Here is a 21,075-nt window from a genome sequence, read left to right as displayed (position 1 = left end):
GATTAAGATGACTAGTTTAAATGGTGATACATGCAAAGGAGGAAATAAAAGTAGATCATGTGATGGAGAGGTATGCAGGACTAGGGGTTGGTCCTGTCTACAAGAAGGCAGGACAGGAGAGCCTCTTTTAGGAAGTTATATATTCTCTGACCTTTGTAAGGTAAAGAAGGATAGATCATAAGAAAAGCCAGAGGGAAACCTTCCTGGCAGAGGAAACAGAGCTGTGATCAGTGTCGGTCTGTTTGACCAACAGAAAGGGATCAGTGTGTTTGGAACCAGGTGAGCAAAGGGGTAAGAGGTGATATCCATGAAGTGAGCAGCAACGAATTGTGCAAGAAAAGAAGTCCATTCTTTTTCCTGTGCAATAAACATTCACTGGAGGGATTTAACCATGTTTTTGTTCTGATTTGCTTTTAATATATCCCTGGGTCATATGCAGATTGTAGGGTAAAGAATGAAAGACAGGTGACCAGTTAGGAGGTTATTGCTGTGTGGTAGACAAGAGATGATGTTAGTTGAGATTCTGGTGGTGACAATGGAGATGGAACAAAATAGAGTTAGGATATATTTTGGAGTTATGGTTGACAAGCCTTTCCATAGACTATGAACTGGGTGTCTCCAGGGTTTGGGGATGAGTTAATTGAATGATGTTACAATTTTTTGAGATAGTAAAGGCCAGGCAGGGAAGGAACAGGTTTGACACTTGACTGGAATTGGATGTTTAGTAGAGAACTGCCATCAGTACCAGCAGCAATATGGGATGTGGAATGGCTCTGGGGTGAAATTGACCAGAGGAAAGTGGAGAAAGTGGATCTTGAGCTCTTGCAATAGAAATGATGTAAGGGTGAATGTAGGGTGTGGGAGGGTGGGAATGATGGCTGAAGGTAAAAAGAGAAAACGAGGGAGTTGAGAGATACTTTAAGATGTCATCTTTCAGGATAATGTTGTATTGGTTAAGGGGACATAGGGAGAGGGAAGTGTTTTGGCTTGTGAAACTCAAGTGGAAGGATAATCACTGAGACAGAAAAACCGGAAGAGGACCAAGTTTGGGAAAAGCTATACTAAGTCTAACTTTAGACAAGTTGAATTAAAAGTAAATATCCTCTGGGTCTTTCGTGAATGATATATTACCATGGTACTAAGTCTCAACTTATTGGTAAAGTCTTATTTCTGCAAAGTTAAAAATCTCTCTTTCTTTTTTACACAATAGCATTTAGTACTTTTTCTAATTACAGAAGCAATACATGTTTATTGTAAAACATTTTAAAAATACAAAAAACCCTCAAAATCTGACTACTCAAAAATAACGAAAAGTAATATTTGATGTCTTACAAACCCTTGTGCTCATTATTTTTAATTTTTATAACACTTGCATCTTGTTTTTAGAACTTAATATATAGTGTCTACTTTCCAGCATCATTAAACATTCCTCCAGAAATGGCTGTTTAATGGGGTTATCATCATCCTTAATGCTTAGGAAGCAGAAAAGCAGAGTTGGTTTCCTCCTTCCAGAGCTCCTCCAGGCTGTGGCTGATCCCATGCATGTTTTAAGAGATGTGGTGGCATTTCCTGCTTGGGAAGTAGGTCCATGACCAAAGTTACAACTCGAGGAAACTAACAGCCTGAAACATATTCTGGGGAGTAACCTAAGGCCTGTAGGAGAGTGGGTGACGATCACTGCCCAGCCATGGCTCCACTCTGATGTAGCTTTCTCTCTCTGCTCATCCTTCCTGCTTTACTTTTATTTCCTCAATAAACGTTTGCAGCCTTAAAAATGAATGAAAAAAAAAAGAAAAGAAAAGAAAAGAAAAGAAAAGAGAGTAGAAATTGGTGTTGCCCAGAAAGAGCCCGTTGTCTCAGCACTGGAGTGCAGTCAATCCTCATTATACAGCAGAGCTGATTTTTCACATTCTTCCTACCCAGCCGTGGATGGAGAGCTCTCCTTGAGTTCTAGGTGATGTAGATGAGCATGCAAGGAGGAAAAGGGTAGCTTCCCTTGAGAGAATAGTGGAAGGAGGAGATGGAGAGCACAAAAGTGACTCATCCTCCAACACATTCCACACACTGCCTGGTCCCTTTGCTCCAGGAGAGGTGCTGGCAGGCTCTCTGCTGTGGGAAGTCATCCATCTTTCCTGCACAGAGGAAGGGAAATTGGCATTTCTGTGGCTCCTGTAAATATATCCTTTGCTTTACACAACATAAGAATGAAGGCACAGTGAGGAAGATGGGTAAAGTTTTGTAATTTAATATGATGCATTTTTGTGATTAATAATACACGGTATTTGTTACAATGGATTTGATCAGGAAAACAGAACCTTTTGGAGTCCTATGGAATTAGGGTTTGGTTTTTTCTTTTCTTTCCTTTTTTGTTCTTTGTTGAGAATTGGACCTTGAACAATTGTAGGAGAAGCTAGGGGAACAATGGTCTGGGAGGCTCTGGTTGGAGGCTCAGACACAGCAGATAATTGTTCTCAGACAATTAGAGCACAGCAGAGTTATGGGGAAGAAGTTCATGCTCTGGTTGCTCTGTTGCTGGAGTTCAACCTGATGCCACTGTCAGACCATTTGCAAAATGGAGAACAAGAAGCCCTTGAGAGGGAGAAACTCGGGGGCTCCCAAGAACAAACTGGGACCCACAAGGGCAAAGTGGGCACCCACACTTCTCTCTTACTGCATCTGACCCACAGACCTGCAGAAGAAACTGGAGTGCTTGGCTAAGGACTAGCCTACTAACTTGGCCCAGGACCCAGAGAAACTCAGGGAGTCAGGCAGATACTGGAGGAGCCTAGAGCCTACACAGTTGCTGCCCTGTACCATGGGATGAGGCACTAGACCAGCAACCAGCCCTCAGAAGCACAGGGCGGTGGCCCCCGTTCCTTAATTAGTAAGACATGTCTCACAGGGCTGTTGGAAGCTTGAATAAAATAAGTGCTTACAACTTTGTGATGCCTGGAAGGTAGATAATGCTTAATAGATATATGTTACTTACAATTCTTTAATTCGGGGGCAATGGGGAGTGTTGAGTGTTCATGAGAAAAGAGAAGCTGAGATTAAGGCTGTTTAAGTGATTTTGCTTCATTACATAGAATTCGTTAATATTTGCTGTATAATTTGTTTAATATTCTTGAAATCAAGAAGAAATGGATCACAGGTTGAAAGGATGGCCATGTGCTAGAAATGATAACTACAAAACAGTCAACTCTGAGACCCTCCTGTGAGGTTGGCCAATGTCAAGGATGGGAAGGAATGGCTTGGCATCCAGACAAACAACCGAAGTAGCCAAGAGTTGGAAAAGTAAGTTTAGTTTCAGGTTTCTTAGGAAAATGTCTCTTTAAAAGGGTGTTAGAAATGGAGTTAAGGATTCTATGCTTGGTCAGCAGGCATACAATGTCCTTTGACATTTTCTAATGCATAAGTCACATGAATGAACCTTTTTGAAAATACTACTGGAATGAAAAATGGAGTTAAGAGCTTAATGAAAATAACGAACTCGGTAATGGTAGAGAGTTTGTATGAAGGGTTGGGGTAGGTGTGGACCCATAGAGAGAACTAAATCCAAATCATAGAGACTAAGATTCTGTTTGAAGATTTACCAGGCAGTCCACAAATTCAGTTTTGCAATAAATCTGTGCAGTTGGTTTATCCTCATTTCACAGGTCAGGGGAAACTGGAGCATAGAGTGGTTAAGCAACTTGACAAGGTCCCACATTAGTCCTTAGTGAGGCTGCTGCAGACACATCAACTATAGGTCATTTTCCTGCCCCCAAAAGAATGTCAGTGTCATGCAGGCAGACGGTATAAAAGGGTCTAATGTAAGCCACCCAAGTTTAGATATTAGGGATGGGGAGGATGAGATAGGCTCAGAAATGATCTGATGGACTCACATTTGATAATAAAAAATGATAGAGATTGTATGAATTTTACTAAACAAAAATAGTTTGCAGTAGATTATTTATAAAAGTGATTATGAAAAAGAAAACGTGAGAAAACACCCAGACACACCCACATATAGTATGCAATGCTGAATTACATCCCACCCAGATTTCCTTTTTTGCATTGCCAAAATATTGTTTATAGAAAATGCACATAGTCATTGAATGCCTAAAAAGATGAGGATCCATTTTTAAATTTCAACAACTGGAAATTAAGGACACATAATATAATGTGGGTGGGATATAATTCAGAACATTTTTGGAAAAGCATTCTTCAATAGCTGTCAAAGTTAAGAATGCATACAACTTTAATTCTGCAGATTTGATGATATAAGATATATTTGAAATGTATTTGACTTGGGCAAATCCCTCTCCCCATAAAATCATATATTTAAGTGTGAGGATATACTTTGCATCATTCTTTGAAAATTATAATTATAGAAACAATATAAATGTTCATCTCTAAGAGTCTGATTAAATACATTTTTATATCCATAAAAATAAAATATTAAGCCACATTTTAAAAAAAGGTATAGATCTATTTGTACTCATTTGGAAAATACTTAAGATATATTATAAAGTAAATTAGAAAGCTGGATAGTGTGGATTATATATGAACACGTACTTATTTAAAAGCCATTTTTACTGGGGTAAGGTGATATCTCATTGTAGTTTTGATTTGCATTTGTCTGATGATTAGTGATGTTGAATATTTTTTCGTGTATCTGTTGGCCAGTTGTATGCCTGTTCAGATCTTTTGCCCATTTTTAAATTGGGTTACTTGTTTTTTTCTATGAGCTGTTTGAACTCCTTATATACCCTGGGTATTAATCCCTTGTCAGAGGGGTAGTTTGCAGACATTGTCTTCCACGCTGTGCATTGTCTCTTCACTCTGTTGATCATGTCCTTTCCTGTGCAAAAGCATTTTAACTTGACGTGATCCCATTTGTCCATTTTTTTCTTTGGTTGCCTGTGCTTTTGAGGCCTTACTGAAGAAATCTTTGCCCAGACCAATGTTCTGGAGTGTTTCCTCAATGTTTTGTTCTAGTAGCTTCATAGTTTCAGGTCTTTGATGTAAGTCTTTAATCCATTTTGATTTGATTTTTGAATACAGTAAGAGATAGGGGTCTATCTGCATATTCTTCTGCGTACAGTTATCCAGTTTTCCTTTAACTTTGCCTTATCAGCTCTAAGCATAATTTTTTCTCAGCTAATCAGCTCTCAGTTTACATTCTGTTGGGAAGGAAGAGAGTGAGACAGTTGTGGCTGGGAGTCAGAAGGGTCTTGTAGTTGGGGAGCTGAGGGTGCCATGGAGGAGAACAGAAGGGCTAAGTTCTCTCTCCCAGGGCCATCCATGGAAAGGGGAGGAGGTGAGCTGCCTGCTGGGGCTCCAGCCTGCTGTGAGCCTGCCCTCCTGACTGCTGGGAGAGCGGACCCACTTCATTCCTCTGCCTTCTTTCCACCTCCAGCAAGGGCTTGTAACCATGTTCTGCAGGTGACTCCAAGGTGACAGGACTCTGTTGCTTGTTTGTTTTGTAGTCTTGTGTGCTAAGGTATTTACTCTCATATTCATCATTGCTGGGTGATGATTTTTCTTGCTCTGTTTCCTATTCCCCCAGCACATTCCTTCCTTATCATTATACCTGCATGGTCTCAGTCTGGGCCATCCCACCCCACACCCCTTCATTCTGTGGATGGTGGCCCCCTAGGCTGGTAGCTGCATGGCTGTCCTGTGTCTGATACCACTGTTCATCCTGCATTGGCTAAATCGGCCTCTTTTGGTTCTACAGTCAGAATCTTTTCTGCAAACACACCAAGACTTCTTCTGTCTTCCCATCTTGTGTGGCCCAAATGGGTCATGTGGAAAGAATGTATCTGAGTAAAGCAAGTGAATTCTGACCACACTCTCATGCAGTACTAGGAGGGCGATTGTATGGTCTGGGGAAATCCTGAGGCTTTTGCTATTAGTCAAGAGTACTAACTGCTGAAGGACTCCCGAGGTCCAGTGGTGATTGCTCCCTCCCCTGAAACTCTGGCCCACCATCTTTCACACCTGCAGTCTGAGGACACATGAGGAGAAAAAGGCAGGATGCTCTGTGTAGAGGCTCCGGATGGACTGGTCTTCAGGGTGACCAGCATTATGATCATGCACATACTAGCCTGAAAAAGAAGCAGAGAGGATGGCCCAGCTTTGCATCCAGGAGAAGGGCAATTGATCTGATGAATAGTGCCTTGTCCTATGTAGATTCAGAAGACGTGAGTTAATTCTGGTTCAGCCCCTGTATTTGGGCTGTGTCACCTCGCCAGGCCTTATTTCCTGGGCTTCCAAAAGCAGACTGGAGAGCCCTCAGGATCCTTCCTGATTCCTCTGTCTGTAGGTGCTCATTCTTGCATGGCAGAGTTGCTCTTCAAAAGTCACAGACCAGGTTCCCTAATCCAGCGCAGCCTCAGAATCACAGCAGTCTGAACATGCTGCCATAGGCAAGGAGCATCTGAAAGAAGCACAGCTACCTGTCCCTAATAGTAAAGAAACTCACGGCCGGGTACAGTGGCTCACACCTGTAATCCCAGCACTGTGGGAGGCCGAGAAGGGTGGATTACTTGAGGTCAGGAGCTCGAGACCAGCCTGGCCAACCTGGTGAAACTCTGTCTCTACTAAAAATACAAAAATTAGCTGGGTAGGGTGGTGGGGGTCTGTAATCCCAGATACTCAGGAGGGTGAAGCACAAGAACAGCTTGAACCTGCGAGGCAGAGTTTGCAGTGAACCGAGATCCTGCCAGTGCGCTCCAGCCTGGGTAACAGAGCAAGACTCTGTCTCAAAAAACAAAAACAAAACAAAACAAAACAAAAAAACAAACAAACTCAGAAGCGTCTGGAAAGGGCTGTGTTCAGTCAGCTGCCCAGTGGCAGGACTAGCTGCACAGCGCCCTGAGGATGCACTTGCCACTCCACAGCCTCAAGGTGACCAGCATGGTGTCTGAAGAATTTTTGCACAGAAAAAGTGAGTGACATGAATAAGGGCACCTGCCCTTTCATTACTCTCATCCCATTAAAAATTGGGAGGCATTTGCAGGTCACACCTAGTCATGGGAGAGTAATGTCCTCTGTTTGCCAGCACCAAAAGTAGCAGGCACTTTCCAGTGTAGAAATGAGTCCTTTGTTGTGGGTGGTATACATTTACACTAATTGCTTTCTTTTTCTAAAAGTAATATATTTTTATTGCAGCTAGGTTTTAATAAATACATAAAGGAAAAAAAGAGAAAATAACAATATAACCCAACCCTCCTAGTTTTTCTATGCATATATATCAGTGATTGCTTTTGGCCAGGATAGATTTTCTTTTATATCTTGAAATACAAAACTAACATATGGCTGTGGAAATAGTGTAAATGACACAGGAACATAAGGAAGCATTAATGAATATAAATATACTCTATTTCAAACTTGCTAAGGGTAATATTCACACCAGGTTGGTGTGAATTTTCCACAGATCTCCTGTTCTTATTCCAAAGAAAGGTAGAAAGGTATGTGTTGCGTGTAGATTCACACAGAGAGATTAGAGATGACTGCTTTTTATTTTTTCACAAAATAGAGGCTTTTGATAGACATTGTTCTAAAATTTTTTTCCCATTAAAAAAATATTGCTGAAATATTTTTTTTTCTTTTTCTGTTTTTTTTTTTTTTTCTTTTTTTTTTTTTTTTTTTTGTTTTTTTTTTTTTTTTAAAGGCGGAGTTTTGTCCTTGTTTCCAGGCTGGAGTGCAATGGTGTCATCTCAGTTCACTGCAACCTCCGTCTCCCGGGTTCAAGCAATTCTCCTGCCTCAGACCCCCAAGTAGGTGGGATTACAGGCACCCGCCATCATGCCCAGCTAATATTTGTATTTTTAGTAGAGACAGGGTTTCGCCATGTTGGACAGGCTGGTCTCGAACTCCTGACCTCAGACGATCCACCTGCCTCAGCCTCCCAAAGTACTGGGATTATAGGTGTAAGCCACCGTGCGTGGCCTGGGGAAATATTTCTAATTCAATCCATATAAGCCTTCTTTACTTTTTAAAAAGTACTAATTATGTAATATTTTACGACCTAGATTGGGCATATCATAATTCACTCAGCTGTCTTCCGTGGGGGGACGCTTAGTTGCTGCCAGGGTCTTGCTATCGACAGCATTAATGCAATGGTCATTCTTATTTATTTATTCTGAATTGCCACTTGTATTTCTGTAGCAGAACTTTCTAGAGGTAGGACTGCTAGGTCTTCTGACTGTTAAATTCTGCCTAATTCCTGAAAAGTTACAATAATTGACCCTCTCATAACAGTGTGAGACCTGTTTTCCCACACTCCCACCAACCATAGGTTGTTACAATGTGGAAGATTTTTTCTGCAGAGATTAACAAAAAATGATGTGTGGTGGTTGTTTCATTTTGAATTTCCTTACACAGGTTAATTGGTCATCAGCCTGTCTATTGTCTGTGAATTTGCCTGTCACTCTCCTCTGGCTGCCTTTCCTTATTGATTTATAAGAGTATAAGTATTAAGCCCACCAACTCTTTCCACTAAATGTGTAAGAATGTTTTTCAGTCTAGCTTTTTAATATAAATTACATTATGTTTTTGATGTACATAATTATTAAATTGGAAACATTTTCAATGTAATTAAAATTATTTAAAATGTTAAAATTTTAAATGCAAAAGATTGTCAATTATTTCCTATGTGGTTTATGGGTTTCCAATCATGTTTAGGAAGGCCCCCTACGAAGTAAAAAACAGTTTTTCTCTCTGCTGTCACACACCACTCAGCACTCACTTCTGACCTTAGATGTAGGTGGGGGGGGGTTTTCCAAACACCAAACAATTTTCTAGCGGGCACCAGCTGGGTGTGCCATAATTCAGTTCTGATGTGACCTGCCTGGAGATAATGATGGCTCAGTCCTACAAGACTCCTCCCGCTTCCGATCCCAGCCTATATTGAATGACTGGCTATAAATCGGAGTTCCCACAATCACCCCTTCCTTGGGTTCCATTGATCTGCTAGAGCAGCTCACAGAACTCAGGGAAACACTTTACCTACATTGACCCATTTATTGCAGAGGATATTAAAAAGGATACAGATGAAGAGATGTATAGGGTGAGGCATGGAGGAGGGTGTGGAGCTTCCGTGCTTTCTCCAGGTGCCACCCCCAGGAAGCTCTGCGTGTTCTGCTAACCACAAGCTATCTGAACTCTGTTCTTTGGGATTTTTATGGAGGCTCCATTACATGGGCATCATTCCTTAAGGGTGTTCAATCTTTTGGCTTCCCTGGGCCACATTGCAAGAGGAATTGTCTTAGGCCACACATAAAATACACTAACACTAGTAATAGCTGATAAGAAAAAAAAAAAAAAAAAAAAAAAAAGTCAAAAAAATCTCATAGTGTTTTAAGAAAGTTTACGAATTTGTGCTGGGCTGCATTCAAAGCCATCCTGGGCCATGAGCGTCCCGTTGGGTAGACAAGATTGGATTAAACCACTGGTCATGGGTGATAAACTCAGCCTTCTCTCAGAGGTTGGGTGGGGCTGAAGGTCCCAGTTCTCTAATGATGGTTTGGTCTTTCTCCTTTCTCATGACCAGCCTCATTCTGAAGCTATCTAGAGGCCCCCAGCCACCAGTGCTCTCATTAACACACAAAAGACATTCTTATCACTCTGGAGATTCCAAAAATTTTAGGAGCTGTGTGCCAGAAACCAGGGCAGAGACCAAACATATGTTTCTCATATAGATCACAATATCGCACGCAAGCTACTGTGTATTTTAAAAATGTAGATTGTCAGTCCTAGCTCCCCTGTGTCGGTGATGTCTATGTGTAGCTAGCTGCACAAGGACAGCTGGACTCCCAAGGGCGGGGCCCTGGGTGACTGTTCTCACTGTAGCCCCCTTTCCCTCAATCAGGAGTGACCTCATTTCTTTTGAATTTTCTTTCCACAGGACCAAGTTCCTGGATGTGGCTGCTCCTCCACTGCTGAATTCTTCTAGGCTTTGCATAACTACAAAAATTCATGGAGCGGGTTCCTGTACTAAGACTGCTTGGAAAATTTATGGACTCTTTTGGGAAAACATTCTGGCTTTTTTCTAAATAAGGAGAAAATACCAGAATGATTAATCCAGGTGAGGTCTCGCATGATCTGTGAATTAACTCTTTCCCATTTCTCTTTTATTCGATAGTAATGTGGACTTGTTGATAACATGAATTCAAGTCTGGATTCCTCTTGCATTCTGCCACAAACATCCTCTCCTAAATAAAAGGTTATAGTGGTCCCAGGGCCCCTTTTCATTCCACATAAAATGACAGAATTGGATTGGGTGACTCGAGGTTCCTTTCACATCTGCTCTCCCGCCATGACAGAATTATCCACCACTGCGCAATCCCTTCACTCCGGTCCCTGATCCTAAATGCAAAGGGGATTTGTCAGGAAGGGCAGGGATTTATAAGCGTTTTTCTTGTAAGATAACATGCACAGCTGTAGAAAACCTTCACTATTCCTCACCATTTGGGGTTGGAAAGACTTTATCAATAGTTCAGATTTTTAAAATTGAAATACCCCATTAACCTGCTGTAATATGATCTACAGTAACACACTGCCCTTTAGAAATTCTCCTACAATGGGCAGGTAGCGGGTTGGCTTGGTCAGAGCAGAGCACAACTCCATTCTGGCTGTGGACTCACAGGCTCTCAGAGAGCATGCTGTCAATCAACTTCAGCAGGACTGTTGACACCAGCCATGATTTATTGAACTTAGCATTCATTATGTCTTTTTGTCTTTATTCACTCTATTTTTGCCCCAATATTAAAAATGCAAATATTTCATAATTGCATTTTTAAGAAATTTAAGGATGAAAGGAACAAACTACAAACTGTTTATGATGGTTGCCCACTGGGTAATTATGAAATATTCGATTTGTTCCAAGTATTATACAAATATTCTTACACACAATGAATGTGTAAATGTAACATGCAAATGTAGCTATGTTATGGTTACATATCTTACAGAAATATCACTGCTGAGGTATAATATAAGACTAATACCATAAATATGCCATAACCCAAGCCAAGGAAGCTCCTCTGGGCTCTTCCATCCCGATACTATAACATCACACTCCCATCCTGAACTAGTTCTGAAATATCTCCCAAATCCGTCCACATTCCCAATTTTCTATGCTGCCATTCTAGTTTCAGCAATTATTATTTTTCACCTGGACTACCCACTGGTCTGCTAACTAACTGGTCTCTCACTGTATCTCTATAGTAAGAGATGCCTCTGTTGTGTAAACTTTCCGATGGCTTTCCAACACACTGGAACAAAATCACACTACAAAGACCCCACCAGCCAGCCCAGTTTCCTCTCCACACATCCTATCTCCCACCAGGGTTTGTCTGCTCCGCCACGTTCACAGGCTTCCTTCTGTTCCTGGGCTCTGCAAGATGGCGCCTGCCTCAGGGACGTTGCCCTCACCGCAGGTTCTCCATGGCTTGCTTCTTCCCTTCGCTCAGTCGCTGCTTCAGAGGGGCCCTTCCTGGTGATTCTGCAGGAAGTCTCTGTGCTCTCTGTTCACCCTCACAAACTGAGCACCCTGCACCTGCCTCACCGGCTGCCGTGGTCCCATCCCAGAGCAGCACCTGGCCAGGTTGGTGGCCTGCGCACACTGTGGGGGACAGAGCCTATTTTATAGGGGTGTGGGGTCCAGGTAGGTCATGTCCGGACATCCGATGCCCTCCCTGGCATCAGTGAATACCACATGAGTGGTGGGGGAGGAATTGTCAAGGTCATTCATAGCTCACCTCCGACTCTCCCTAGAACTCCAGAATTGCTTTTGTGTTCCTTTAGAGATATTTTAACACAGAAATTGTTCAGTCCCTCAAATGCCCCATCTTCCTCTTTTACTGCCTTTTTCCTCTCCTGAGAAATAACGCCATGGTCCACCCAGGCATGCGGGGCAGCCCTGCCTCCCCCGCCGTTCTTTTCCATTGGTTGCCAAGCATGGTCTGTGTCACCCTTTGACATCTCACACATCAATCCCTATTTCCATAACAGCAGGGCATCTGCATGACAGATCTGGAACCCAAGCTACAGATCAGTTCCTAGTTCCACCCATTCCCGGTTACTGGGTGGTGAGTAACAGATGGAACGGCTGTCAGCCTCAGTTTCTTCCTCCTGACCGTGGGGGGAGGAGTCAATCTGTAGTTACTGCGGAGGCTTTCTGAGAGGAACAGAAAAGATGTTGGTGTGAACATGCGGCTGGGACGTGGGAGAACTCCATAGTGAGCAGCAGGTGTCTGCCCAGGGCAGGAGCACTTCCTCATGCCCGGGATGGCTTCCCTTCTTTCACCCCAGCCTCCTGCCCAGCCTATGCCCCACGCAGCAGTCAGAGTGCAGAGGATGTTTCTAAAGTACCCATACGTTGGCAGGGTGCTTCTCCTAGGTGCTGCCTCCTCAATGAATTATTCTCAAATCCAGACAGCTGGGTTGGTGCCCTTGGCTCGCAGGTCGAAGGCTCTGATGTGCTCCGTCTCACCTGTGCAGTCCGCTCCCTACTTCACATCCCCTCCTCTATTCCTGTTTCTGCTTGGGCACCCTGTCCCTCCACCCCAGCCCCGTAGAGACAGAGCTGGGATGTCCTTACGTTGTCCTCTCCAGGCCCCTTACCCTAGCCTCCCATGGCCCTGACTCACAACCGCCGCCTTTCGGTTCCTCCTACTGCATGGCATGCTGCTGGGTGTGGGTGGGAGGCAAGTCCCCAGCACTGTGTTCCCCAGGCAATGCTGAAGGAAAGGCCAGGGCTCCTCATCAAGGAAGGCGTTGTGTCTAGCTCAGCCACGGTTACCCCAGGCAGCAAGACTTACCAGGGACATGTAGAGAAAAGGCACTAAGATCTTTGCAAAACTGACTTCCGCTTTGTGTTAAAAGGCTTGCTATACCTATAAACAGCGAGACCAACATATTTATACATGGGAATAAGATTCAGAAACACACACAAACGGGCCAATCACTGTATCATGGAACAACGTGTACTTTGCAACACGGTTCTTTTTCCAAGTTCAAAACGTGCAAAACTAAACAATACCTATTTTGAGGGATATATATGCATGTAATAAAAATTAGAAAAGCAAGGAAATGATGACAAAATAAACATTTGAAAGATAAAACAGGAAGAGAGAAGAGGCCAAGGAATGTGGCAAGGTGGAGTCTGGGTGGACAGCAGAGGCTGACGCGGGACTGGGTGGATGGGGAGTGAGCTCTACTCACGGTTCTGGCACAGAAACTGGGAGGTGGGGATGCTAATGTGGCCGAGATCACATAGTTAGAAAGTGGCAGAGCTGGGATTCATGCTTAGGTTGGTGTGACTCTACAGCTCGTCACGTTGTTCCTTGATGCCAGAAGCAGCAATCAAGACAGCCATGCGTTAGAATGAGCTTGCCTGGGGTGGAGGGTGGCAGGAGGAGAGAAAGCAGCTGGGAGGCCAGGTGGGAGGGTGGCGGTGGCCAGGATGGAAATGGAGAAGGGGCTGGAAAGGCACGAAGGAGACCCAGGGAGTGTTGTCTGAGAGGCTGAAGTTGGGGGCTGAGGAGGGAAAGGATGTGCATTTTTTAGTGTCAAATGGAGCAGATGTCTTAAGACTTCCGCTATGCACTGGATTGTGTTACTCCCAAATTAATATGTTGAAGCCCTAACTCTCAATGTGGCTGTATCTTGACAAGGTTTTAGGAGGTAATTAAGGCTAAATGAGGTTGTAAGAATGGGTTCTTGTCATGGGGTTAGTGTCCTTATAAGAGATCTGAGAGCTTTCTCTTCCTCTGTCTTTCACTAACCCCTCCCTTTTACCCCATTTCCCCACTTCACCACTTGAGGATAAACAAAAAGACAGCTGTCTGTAAGTCATAAAGAGAGCCCTCACCAGAACCTGCCATGCTAGTACCCTGATCTGGGACCTCCAGCCTCCAGAACTGTGAGAAAATAATGTCGGTCATGTAAGCCATGCAGTCTATGCTGTTCTGTTCTTGGAGCCCAAGCGGACAAATATGGCCTCATTCCCGGAATGCTGGAAGTGTCACTGGGGCAAAGATGTATACAGCCTCTTATTTCGAACTCCTACTGTTCCAACACTCATTCAAGAAACATCTTTTGTGAATTGATGCCAGGCAAGTGGTATGAAAGAAAAAGGCACCCATCCTGTGATCCCAGATTGCCTCAGCCGAAGCTCTCCCTGCTGGCGGCTGCGGCTCTCCTCCCAGGGCGGCCACATTCACAAACACCCTCAGGGCAGTGTCCCAGAAACAGAGCTTCCCAACTGAGATATGTCCTACTTTTGAAGATGACTGCTATATTGCTCGGGGGGGAGAATTTTCAATCCTTGCAAGGCAAGACAGAAACAAAAGGGGTACTTGTCCTTCTCAGCTGGTGTGCATGTGCGGTATTTGAGGGCGCTACCTTTAGACAGCAGGGTGAGTGTGCAGAGGGATCCTCATGTTGGAAGACCGGGGTAAAGGGATGTGAGTCTGAGTTCCTTCTCAGACACCAGCCTCTTTCAGAGGCAACAGCAGAGCTCCTCGTGTGCTGGTACCCTCATTCTCACGTTGTGTTCATGGATTTCTAAATTCTCTTATTAATGGCAACAGAAAGGCCACCATCAAAAATTATGTCTCAGGGGTCCAAGATTTCAATCACACAAAGCCCAGTTTATTATGGGAACACTGGGCAGGTAAGGAGGGGGCCCCTGGGGAGCCATCTTCATGGGTGCTCATTTAAATGAAGGGGGTCACTCAGAGATTCGACTATAGTTGTCCCCTTCATACTATTTTTCTGTCAAAAGCTGTTTCAATTAAAGTAGGAAGAGCAAAACACATTTGTTTCTGATTGGGTGCGAGAACTTTCAAATATGGAAACACAACACCCTTCTACTTTTTGGATTCTGCTTTTAATGGAAAAATACTTGTCTTTCTTGAGAATTGGATTTTCTGCTTTTAAGGAGGTAATATCAAAGCAACATCTTATTTGCAAATACCAAGCTGTTCTCTTTCGGCTTGCTTCGCTAGTGCGTTGCTCTTCTGTGTTCGTCATAGTTGAAGTATTGTGCCTTCCCACCTATCCTGAAATTTTTGCTAGTCTTTGTGCATGGCATTCAAAATAGCACACTTCTGCCGTTACAAGGTGTGAGCACACTTCTAAACGGCAAAATAATTGAGTTATCATCAAGATTTTTCCAGTGAAAACATCGCTTTACTTTTCTAAACTTTAAAAAGTCGTCAACACGTTCATTCATACAGATAATCAAAAGATAGCTGTAGTATCTTTTGATTAACTCGAGTGCTCAGTTATCCAGAGCATTCCACGAAGGCAGTTTGTAATTAATGAGCAGGACATGGTTTATCAGCGTGCCTGAGAAAAGCCATTGTATCTGGACGTCCTCAGCCCTTTCCCCTCCAAGCAGGATGTGTGGTGAGTGCTCCTTCGGATGGTGCAGATGGCCGTCTGTTTATCCCCTCCAGCCCTCGCTTTGGGCTAGGCTGAGTGCTTCACCCCTGGCTGAGTGACATCAGGTCCAGCTGGAAGCGGGGCACCGAGATGCCTTCCTCACTGGAGCGTGGTGGTGTCTGTTTGCTCACCCGCAAGGCCAGCCTGGCCTTTTCCTTAGAGGTCTCTGGGGGCCGGGGGAGGCCATAGCTCTTTGAATTTCTCTTATTAACTCTTCCTTGACTGATTCCAAGTCAAAGACTTGTGTGTGTAGTGTGCGTGCATATGTGCATATGTAAACACACTATAGCACACACACCACACACCCACACTACCCATGCATATCCACACATACCACATTCTCTCACACACATATGCGCACACACACCACACACTACCACACACATATATGCGTGGATATGCACACACACCACACTATGCACTTCATGCACACACTACACAATGCTACACACACCTATACACACACATATACACACACACCACATCTACCACACATGCATACCACACACATGCACACATGCTGCACCACACACACCACACACATATATGCACAAGCATGCACACACGCCACACTACACACATCATACACATACTACACAATACTATGTACACCTATACACACACATATGCACTTGTGTCACATACACACATCATACACCCCCCACACACACTCACATGCACACTTGCTTCTCTTTTCTGGACTGCTTCCCTGATCCTCACCATCAAAGAAATTCCTGCAGCAAAGCCTGGAAGGCTCCTCCCAGGGAGCACCCACTTCCTGCAGGAGAGGGACCGTGGGAGCACGCCAGTCTCCTCCCCAGTCCTATACACGGCCACGCATCCTCTCAACACACTTGTGAGTGTCCCTGATGTGCCAAGCACTCTTCCGGGTCCTTCCAGGAGGTGGGTGGGGGGCACTGATGAAAAAAATGTGCATCACCCTGGAGTCACGGAGCTTGAGGATTTGGGTGGGAGGCAGGAATAAGAAATGAACATATCCATGAACACGATAACCAGGAATTACAGGAGGAAAAGAGCGGCCAGGAGGCTTCAGAAGGAGGCCCTGGAGCCCAGAGTTGATGCCAAAGTCTGTCCAGGAGGAGCAGAGGCGCAGCCAGGGAGGCCCTGGGGCACAGCCAGAGTGTCCAGAGCCCAGCAGCAGGGGAGGGCAGTTCATGCAGTGAGGGGAAGACTCTCGAGGTTTCGTTCGGGCCGTATTCCTCCCTCCAGTGTGGAGCTGGGTTGTGCAGGGGGTGTGGAGTGAGCTGGAAGCTCTGCCTGCATGGAAGATGAGTGCTCACAGAGCCCCAGACAGAGGCCAAAATGCCCATGGTGGGCGAGGAAGAAGCTTGGAAGGGGAAGCCCGAGAGGAGCTGATGCAAGGCTGGCACAGGAACCAGCTCAGCTGGATAAAAGAAAAACATAAAGAAAAATGGAGAGATTGAGCTTAAGGTCCTTTTTCTAACTTTCTGTGTTGAAATAACATTAGATTGACAGAAGACTTACATGGGTAGAGTGTCCATACACACTTTCTTCATGTCAAGATCTTGTATCAACAGTGCCTATTGGTCAAATCTGAGGAATCAGCGTGGGTAAAATACGATTAGCCAAAGGGCAGACTTTGTTTGGGTTTCCCTATCTGTCCACTTACTCGCTCCCTTTTTCCGTTTCAGGGCCCAGACTAGGAGCCCGCATCGCAACGAGCCGTCAGGACTCCCGTCTCTCCTCCTGCCTGTGACAGCTCCTTGGTCTTCCTTTGTCTTTGTCTTTTTTTTTCCCCATTTATTTATTTTATTGCTTTTTAGATTTTGGGGTACATGTGAAGAACATGCAAGATTGTTGCATAGGTACACACGTGGCAGTGTGATTTGCTGCCTTCCTCCCCATCACCTACATCTGGCATTTCTCCCCTTGCTATCTCTCCCCAATTCCCCACCGTCCCTCCCCTATCTCCCCCCAACTGAGCCCAGTGTGTAGCGCTCCGCTCCCTGTGTCCATGTGTTCTCATTGTTCAACACCCGCCTATGAGTGAGAACATGCGGTGTTTGATCTTCTGCTCTTCTGTCAGTTTGCTGAGAATGATGGTTTCCAGGTTCATCCATGTCCCTACAAAGGACACAAACTCATCGTTTTTGATGGCTGCATAATATTCCATGGTGTATATGTGCCACATATTCCCTGTCCAGTCTATCATCGATGGGCATTTGAGTTGATTCCAAAACCCGGCAGAGACTCAACAAGAAAAGAAAACTTCAGACCAATATCCATGATGAACATACATGCAAAAATCTTCAATAAAATACTGACAAGCCGATTGCAGCAGCACATCAAAAAGCTTATCCACCATGATCAAGTAGGCTTCATCCCGGGGATGCAAGGCTGGTTCAATATACGCAAGTCTATAAACGTAATTTACCATATAAACAGAACCAAAGACAAAAACCACATGATTATCTCAATTGATGCAGAGAAGGCCTTTGACAAAATTCAACAGCCCTTTATGCTAAAAACCCTCAATAAGCTAGGTATTGATGGAACGTATCTCAAAATAATAAAAGCTATTTATGACAAACCAACAGCCAATATCATACTGAATGGGCAAAAACTGGAAGCATTGCCCTTGAAATGTGGCACTAGACAAGGATGCCCTCTCTCACCACTCCAATTCAATATAGCACTGGAAGATCTAGCCAGAGCAATCAGGCAAGAAAAAGAAATAATGGGTATTCAATTAGGAAAGGAGGAGGTCAAATTGTCTCTATTTGCAGATGACATGATTGTATATCTAGAAGACCCAATCGTCTCAGCCCCAAACCTCCTGAAACTGATAAGCAAGTTCAGCAAAGTCTCAGGATACAAAATCAATGTGCAAAAATCACATGCATTCCTATACACAAATAAGGGACTTAAAGAGAGCCAAATCAAGAACAAACTTCCATTCACAATTGCCACAAAGAGAATAAAATACCTAGGAATACAACTAACAAGGAATGTAAAGGACCTCTTCAAGGAGAACTTCCTTTGTCTTTTCTAACCTTGACACTTCTGACGAGTACTGGCTAGATTTTTCGCAGGATTTTCCTCCTGCTGAGTTGGCTTGAGGTTTTCTCTGATTGGATCACAGTTACTGGTTTTCGGAAGAATAGCACAGAGGTGAAGCGTTCCACGTGTTATATATTATTCCACATTAAAGCAGGCATGACACCTCGTGGGAGGCTGACCTCCACCTTTTGGTCTGGGTGGCATCTGTCAGGTTTTTCCTCTGTCTAGTGACGATTTTTTTGGGGATGTTTGTGAAAGTCCTGCCCACACTCAAGGGGAAAGGAATGAAACTCCACTCCCTGGTGTAATGTATGAGGTACTCGGCAACCACATGCTTTTAGTCCTTCTTATCAAACTAGCTAAGAGGCTTCCTTTTCACTCTGCGGGAAGGTGACATTTTCACCCGTAACACCTTGGCAGTCTCAGTGAAGAGGCCTGTGCCATCTGGGTGAGGGGATTCTGACTAGTGCCAAGGATGCTTGCTTTACAGAGACCAGAGGAGACTCCAGTTAGGGAGAGCAGCTCGCTACGCTCAGGGGCTGCCCCTCTGTCTCCCAGACTCTCTAAAATCACCAGAAAGGAACAAAAACCTTATTTACTTGTGGAGAGAAAGACAGCAGGAATGGCAAGGGTAAAGCATCACAACACATTTTGTAAGTGCCCTATCTGAGCAGATCCTGATCAGGAATGTCCCCTCTCCTGCCACCCACTGGAACGTGCGAGCAGAAGGAGGTGAACAAAGCCCTGGGCTCATTGCAGGGCCCCTGCAGTGTCTCCCCGGAGGATCTCAGGCACCACAGTTCCCTCTTCCCTTCTGTGCGGGCTGCGGCACATGCCACAGAGTGGGAGGGCCTCTGCCGTGGACCCTGCAGAAGGCATCAGAGCTACCCGCCAGGTGTTCACCTCTCCATGATTGCCTCTGCCCAGCCTGGATGCAGAAGCTAATCTCAAAGAGGACTTTTCTTTTTTTTTTTTAAGGATTTCCTTCCTCAGGCTGGACACAGTCTGCGTAGGAGGTGGTAACTGACTAGGGATGCCATGACAAAGTAGCACACACTAGGTGGCTTAGAACAACAAGAATGGAGTGTCTTATGGTTTGCAGGCCGGAAATCCAAGATCCAGGTGTCGGCAGGGCCACGCTCCCTCTGAAGGCCCCAGGCTTCTCTCTGCCCAAGGCTTCTCTCCTCCCTTCTGTCAGTCCCTTGGCTTGTGGCAGCATCCTCACATGGCATTCTCTATGTGTACAAATGCATCTATTTGTACACATAGATTTCCCCTTTCCATAAGGATACAGATCACACCGGATGAGGGCCCACTCTAGCAATCCTATCTTAAATAATTACCTTTGTAACAGCCCTATCTCCAAATCCAGTCACACACTCTGAGGAACTCGGTGGTTAGGACTCCAACATATGAATTTTGGAGGGAACATAATTCAACCTATAACTAGGTGGGACATTTACTTGCTGAAGGAACAGGTGGTGCCGCAAGGCTGGGAATGATAGACCCAAAGAGGGCTGTGGGGAGCTTTGAGACTGAGAAGAGAATACATGAAAGCCAGCCTCCTGAACCTGGGACCCAGCCCCTCTTCCCACTCTGCTTCCACAGGTCTACCTTGCCCGCACCAGGGGAGAAGTGCAGAGAATTCCTCCTTGGAGAAAGTGAAAAACTCCCCCAAAAATCATTGGAAGGAATTGGCATTAGATGGGTCCTGGCTTGAGGCTAGCTCCCATGGTCCCAGTCCGCAAGCCCTCCCCTATATCACCTTCCCACCCAAACTCCAGTCCATACTTACTTTAATTAATGCCCCATTCTGCAATATGAGTGGGCAGCCCAGGGTCACCAGATGCTGTAGAGAAAGTCTTTTCACGAAAGACAGACACCAAGGGGTAACATCTCAAAGCAGGTATGCAAAAGAAACAAAAATAACCAGACAGCTAAATAAGGGAAAAACAATATTGAATGTTCTCAGAGATCAAGGATAGTACTGCATTGGTAGAGAAGGAAAAATGTACTACTAAAGAAAATTACTAAGTATTGCTCTAGAGAGTGGGAGAGAATATAGATATTTTTAAACATGAAAACAAGATTTGTCTATCAATCATCTATCTACCTATATCATTTATCTATGAACTAATCCTCTATCTATCTAGCTACCATCTACTTATATACATATTCATTCATCACTATCAATCCATCTGTCTTTTTGTTGGAGTACTTTCTTTTTTTTTTTAAGCCTACAGTACCCGGTATTCCCAGGCAGTATCCCATCCAAATACTAACCAGGCCCGACCCTGCTTAGCTTCTGAGATCAGACGCGATCGGGTGCGTTCAGGGTGGTATGGCCTGAGTACTTTCTTTGAAATCTACTGGATAATGGACTTCAGTAAAATAAAGGAGAAACCGAGATAACATGGAATTCTGAAAACAGTGGACCCAACACAAGAGACAGATGAAGAAATCTCAAAAGTCTCTAGGAAAAAAAAAAGCTACTGTATTAGAGTGTTTGGAAATAATTTTAGGCATTTAACAGCTGTGTTAATGTTTTTAGAAATGTTAGCAAGAAGCACGTGGAAAACTGAGCAAACAAAAGCT

The 21,075-nt window shown here is 44.4% G+C and overlaps 1 long non-coding RNA gene and 1 pseudogene across 2 annotated transcripts; one reads left to right on the top strand and one right to left on the bottom strand.

Moving 5' to 3' along the window:
• Nucleotides 1–1,818: 1,818 nt before the first annotated feature.
• Nucleotides 1,819–10,212, top strand: LOC108304313. Of its 2 annotated transcripts, none has more exons than XR_005200270.1 (3): nt 1,819–2,884; nt 3,136–3,294; nt 9,896–10,212. It is a non-coding gene; the product is annotated as an uncharacterized LOC108304313 (long non-coding RNA). The 2 variants fall into 2 exon arrangements; XR_001825198.1 differs by lacking the exon at nt 9,896–10,212 and adding an exon at nt 8,374–8,458.
• A 10,502-nt stretch (nt 10,213–20,714) lies between these two features.
• LOC119471242 lies at nt 20,715–20,833 on the bottom strand (annotated as a pseudogene).
• Between the last annotated feature and the right edge of the window lie 242 nt (nt 20,834–21,075).

This window comes from Cebus imitator, unplaced genomic scaffold, assembly GCF_001604975.1.
Source record: "Cebus imitator isolate Cc_AM_T3 unplaced genomic scaffold, Cebus_imitator-1.0 Scaffold53, whole genome shotgun sequence".
NCBI classification, from domain to species: Eukaryota; Metazoa; Chordata; class Mammalia; order Primates; family Cebidae; genus Cebus; species Cebus imitator.
The sequence above is the reverse complement of the archived record's forward strand: the minus strand, read 5'-3'. Positions and strand labels throughout refer to the sequence as shown.